Source organism: Vespa crabro, chromosome 10, assembly GCF_910589235.1.
Source record: "Vespa crabro chromosome 10, iyVesCrab1.2, whole genome shotgun sequence".
In the NCBI taxonomy this organism is placed as follows: domain Eukaryota; kingdom Metazoa; phylum Arthropoda; class Insecta; order Hymenoptera; family Vespidae; genus Vespa; species Vespa crabro.
In genome coordinates this window covers 1776667-1782947 of record NC_060964.1, presented here as the reverse complement: position 1 = coordinate 1782947, position 6281 = coordinate 1776667, and positions in this window count along the sequence as shown.

Sequence of the window (6281 nt, the reverse complement as noted above, 5' to 3'; positions counted from 1 at the left end):
TACGGTAGGACGAATTTACATTCTTGACAGTGATTTTTCTTTGAGGGCTTTGACAAAAACGATCCATGTAAAATGGCCCTATGTAAAAAAAAAAAATGGGGTTTTAGTTTCGTTTCTTTTCTTTTCTTTCTTTTTTCTTCTTTTTTTTTGTTCTTTTTGTTTTTTTTTTCCCTTTCTCGTTGCATTCGAGAACGGCTACTCGTTCGATCGAGGACGTTTTTTCGACTGTTATTTTTTCCTTTTCCTTTTTTTTTTCTTTTTCCACGTTTTGTTTATTTTTTGTTTTTCGATTGTCACAGGTCGGGAGAAAACAGATCGAACGATTTTGACCGTAGAACGAAACGAAAGGGACGACAAACGATCGTCTCTCGTCGTTTTCTCTCGGTTCTCTCTCTCTATCTCTCCAGTTTTTACGAAAATTCGATCGACCGTTTAACGAACGTACGATTGATAAACAAAACGGTGACGCGTGACGCAGCGCACAAAGCGTGACACCTACCACCCCCACTTCTTTTTCCCTTCTGTTTTTCTACCAGTAAATCACTCGAATTACAAGCTCGTGTTGCACAATTCACCATAGTAGCGAACATAGTACTATACATACATACATATATATATATGTAAATACATATGTATATACACATATATAATATATATGTATATATGTACGTACATACATATGAGAAAACGCAACACTAACGGCGTTCTCTAAATTCGTCCATGCGATTGTAACGCATCGCGGGCAAAGTGAAATTTTTTAACGTGATAATTCGTCCAGGCGCGTATCAATCGACGTTTCGCTCGACAAATTTTCAAATTTCTCGATACCAAAACTGAGCTTTGCGATGTTCACGAAAAGAGAGAGAGAGAGAGAGAGAGAGGGAGAGAGAGAGAGAAAGAGAGATGAACATTTCGTAACAGAAACAAAACCGATGGTACGAGGTGAGTGCATTACGTTTGAGAGAGAGAGAAAGAGAGAGAAACGTTGCTAGGCAACAGATCCACACCCGTTTAATTCATTTTAGGGAGCCACACGATCACAGCCGTGTTGGTGCATCCATGCAATTCTTCCCCTCATCCTCTATTTCTCTCTCTCTCTCTCTCTCTCTCTCTCTCTCTCTCTCTCTCTCTCATTTACTCACACTGGTCTTCCTCCGCCTCCTACTTCGCGATGCATAGAAACGATGCGATGCAACCGATTGACCGACGGATGGAGTCGCGGTGATCTGATTTTAAACCAATCAACGGCGGTTTCGCGCTCAATTTACAATCAGCCCCGATTCGTATCGCTCGTTACACGAAGCCCAAGAATAAAAGAGAGAAAGAGAGAGAGAAAGAGAGAGAGAGAGAAAGAGATATGTGCTCATCGAAAGTATTTTAATCGGTCTGCAGATTTTCCAAGAGCGTTAGTGATTCCGCGATAATGCTAATGCGGAATCTGATTAACTCGATCGAGGAACAGAATAATGTTAATCGCTCTTATTCGCTTTTGTGGTAGAAATATACGATTGTGTTATCTCGTTTCGAAAACGTTATATTATGTAGAAAACGCGCCAAGGGGAAAATGGAACGGGGAAAAGAGAGAAAAAAATTAATGCGTTAAATGGCTTTGCAAATTATACATATAATGCAAATTATAATCCGATATAAATATATCGAAAATATATAGGAGAGAGATAGAAAGAGAGAGAGAGAGAGAGAGAGAGCGAGAGAGAGAGAGAGAGAGAAACACTCAGCATCTGGATATAATATACGAGTGACGAAGTACTCGAGAGGAAAATTATGTTAATCGTCGAGGGTGAGAAAAAGAGAAAAGAGAGAGAGAGAGAGAGAGAGAGAGAGAGAGAGAGAGAGAAAGAGAGAGAGTGAAAAAACAGGAGACACAGTACCAACCGAGATTATTTATTTGTAGGGTTAACGCGCGTGATGTGCTCGACGCCATTGTTATTAATTTCGACGGCGGGCTCATGAATAACGGCACCTGCCTGTAATAAAGCAAATCTCGCTTTTCATCGCTTTGTCCTGACAGGACCTCTCTTTCTCACTCTCTCTCTCTCTCTCTCTCCCTACGCTTTTCTCCCTCTTCCATCTCCCTATTCCCTCTCTCTCTCTCCCCCTCTCTTTCTCTCTCTCTATCTCTTTCTGTTGTACTTTTGCGTTCAATCAAACTTTGCATTAGTTCGATGATAAAAGCATCGTCGATCCATGACACGGAATAACGAATGATATTCATTTATAAATCTTTGATCATTTATTTTTTCATTTTTTTTTCCTTTACATACATACGTACATATATACATATATATATATAGATCATATATACATAAATAGGTACAAATAGATGCATAAGTATATTATAAGAATTCGTTGTAGAAACTAAAGGCATATCGTTAAATTCAAGCCGATGATCGATTAAAAAAAAAAAAAGAAAAAAAAACTAAGAAGAAAAAGAAAAAAAAAAAGAAAAGAAAAGAGAAGAAGAAAGAAATAATTTGTCACAATTAATTTATATTCTCACGTGAAAAACAAACGTAACACAAACTTGAATCGTTCTTATCCTACCCTATCTCGTTTCTCTATCTCTCTCTATCTCTCTCTCTTTCTCCTCATTCTTCTTAATCTTAATCATTGTAATCGCATTGTAAAAGGGAGGAAAAGGACAGTGGGAGATGGTGTAGAAGGTAGTGAAAAACACGAATGACACGTAATACGACAAGAAGAAGTTAGTGACATAGTGGCTTGGAAACTCTCGGCAAGAGATAAGGGGTAAGGTAAGGTAAGCAAGCCATCGTTGCACCGATGGCGCACCATGCACGCGTCCTATCTCAACGCATGCGTGTCGTGCACGTGCGCACGAATCGCGTGAGAGGTTCGCGCTTTAATTTAGCAAAGTACTTTCCGTCCTGCGTCCGTTCCGTACTGCGAGGAAAGTTTGCGAGGAGAAAAGAGGAAAAAAGGAGGAGAAGGATTAGGCGGAGAAAAAGGAGGAAGGAGGAAGAAGAGGGTTTAATTCGCGCACGCGTCGCATAATTTCTTATAAATTAGCTCCTATTAGTATCTATTCGTGGCCAGATGTGTGTATGAGAGAGAGAGAGAGAGAGAGAAAGAGAAAGAAGGAGAAAGAAAGGAAAAGAAAAAGACAGGAAACAACTGGTGGTGGCGACCACCATCGTGAAAATGCATCGTAAACGAAAAAAAAAAAGAAAAAAAACATTCTCGTCCTTCAGAGGACTAAGTTTCAACTATTAAACAACCTTCTGTTACGTTTATTATAATGAGCATACGCGTCGTCTTGATAATCCAACTCGTTGGTTTACGCATATAAAGCAAAAAAAAAATAGAAAAAAGAACAGAAAGAGAGAGATAGATAGAGAGAGAGAGAGAGAGAGAGAGAGAGAGAGAGAGAGATACTTCTTCACGCTCTCTAGCACTCACTAATTTTTCGTAACGACTAAGCCTGTTGTCACGTTTCCGCCAAGACACGTTCCTCCGAAGACGGTTCTCTCAACACTCGACACGGTGGATAGGTCAGGGTATGTATCTACCGTGTACTATCTTTCTAATTTATCAGCTTGCACCGGGACACGAGTTGCGATTAACGTTGCATACGATATTATGCGTTAAGTATGCGCACCGTTATGCGAACGAATTACCGTCAGTTCTGTTACGTCGCTTTGAGCTTTCGAGTTAACGACGTTTCATAAAGACAAGAATAAATAGATGACAAACAAGAAGAGAAAAAGAAGAAGAAGATGAAGAAGAAGACGAAAGAGATGAAGAAGATGATGATGATGAATGATGATGATGATAATAATTATGATCCAGCAAGAGGATCTCTTATCGTATCTACCACGATAATCCTACAGAGCTTCAATGTCATCGTCTTCGATATATATATATATACATATATATATATACATATATATATATACATATATATATATATATATATATATAATATATACGAATATATTTATATATAAGTGGATATATAGAGAGAAAGAGGAGATAGAAAGAGGTAGAGATAGAAATTCTGTTAAATCTCAGTGTTAACAATTTCGTCGAAGATTCCGAGATTTTCGTAATATCGCATCCTATCTAATATCGATCGTAGATTAGCATCTGGTCGGTGCGCAAAGGGAGATTAGCCAGATCGATCACACGTGCTGAACCAATTCCTCTGGTCAGCTGCTCATCAATACCGGTAATGGTACCGTCCCCAACGACCCTAACCCTCTCTCTCTCTCTCTCTGTCTCTCTCTCTTTCTCTCTCTCTCTCTCTCTCTCTCTCTCTCTCTCTCTCTCTCTCTCTCTATACGTCTCTCCGTATTGTATATATGTATACGCCTCTGTACTCCTCTAATAGGCATATAATCGTTATGCATATATAGCATCCTCTCCTCCTCGTAGTTAGTAGTACACACGCTAATAGTCTATTTCCTAATATCTATATACCTACACGCTTCAAGTATACAAGTATATATATATATATGTGTGTTTATGTGTGTATTATGTATTTAGACATACATATATACATAGCCATATATATATATATATATATATATAGAGAGAGAGAGAGAGAGAGAGAGAGAATAATAGTAGTAGTGGTATTAGAATTAGTAACTATATATATATATATATATATATATATATATATATATATATATATATATAAACATGGGAGTATACGAGACGCGACATACGACAGGATTACATATGCAGACCTGTCTGTATCAGGTCGATGTCACGTGAACCAACCTAGACACAAATGTCCCGTGAATTTCACTTAAGCTTTCGGAATCATTACTCGATTAACGAATCGACTTATTCTTGATTGAAAGTCAAATGGAAATGTTCGAATTTGTCGAAGAATAAAAACGAAGAAAGGAAACAGACAGATAGACAGAGAAAGAGAGAATGAAAGAATGAAAGAAAGAAAGAAAGAAAGAATGATAGAAAGAAATGGAAAATCCTTCCAGTGCTCGACACGAGTCACGTTATCTACGAGCTCGCGTCCCATTGAAAAATGTAAGCTCTCGAGAAGGCAACCGTGTCGTAGCGCAACAACGGGCCGTTACATCTGTCGCTCGCATAATGCGCGATATCGCGCGTATATCAGTTGTTGCATAATGCATAGGGAGGAATGAAGGAAAGAACGACGAGGAAGAGGTGGAGAAAGAGGAGGAAGAAGAGAACAACAACGCGCGTGTTGCGGATCGGACTGATATTGCGGTCGGATATAGTGTCACGGAAAATGGAAAAAGCACTGTGTTCTCTCATCTCTCTTTCTCTTATCTCCTCTCCCTCTCTCTCTCTTTCTCAAATAGTTGTTCTACTATACCGTTATCCTTATCTTCGTTTTACCAACGTCTGTCATTCTTCTCTTCATTGAAATCCTTACTATCAATGAGTTAGAAAGAGAAATTCGTGAATTGAGTGAGTCGATTGCACTTAAATGCACTTGCATTCCTATATATATTAGGTAGACCGGAAAGTAATGTCGTTTCTGCGTATGTCGATATTTGATTGTGATTAAAAATAAAAACTTGTTAAAAATTTATTCGTTTGAATTTAATTTAAGAAAGCGATATATATATATATATATATATATATATATATTTATATATCTTTTTCTCTCTTTTTACTCTTTTTTATGTTTAGTTTAAAGGATATTTTAAGATAGTTTATAAAATAGTTTAAAGTATAATATAAAGAATAGTTTATTATTATGTTGTAAGTGCATAATGTTCTATTTTCGAGATATCGAAATGAACGTATATAAGTGTGTACATTATAACCATAAGTTATTTGCGAAGTATTTCTTAAAATATTTCGATGACTTTAATATATAAAAACGTTTATTTGGAATTAGAGAATATTTCATTATTATTTCGTAAGTAGATATCTATATTTCTAATATTTTATATTTCCTTTACGTAATATATTTATACCATTTGAAATTATTTTCATAAATGTGGAAATTGTTTCGTTACGATGAAATACGGACATAGAGAAAACAGATATCTTATACGATACGATTATCTATTAGTAAAATGTCGTAAACGTATGAAATATTTAAAGTGAAGAAATAGAAAAGAAAAAGTAAAAAAAAAAAGAGAAAAGAATTTACTTAGTAATAACGTTGTGTAGAATTCAATTGGCCATTGAAATATGCAGGGGCTTTGGAAAATACGATTGAAGAAATTCCTCTATGTTTTGATTAGATTCCACTTGAAATTCTTGATATATACATTTTATATATATATATATATATATATATA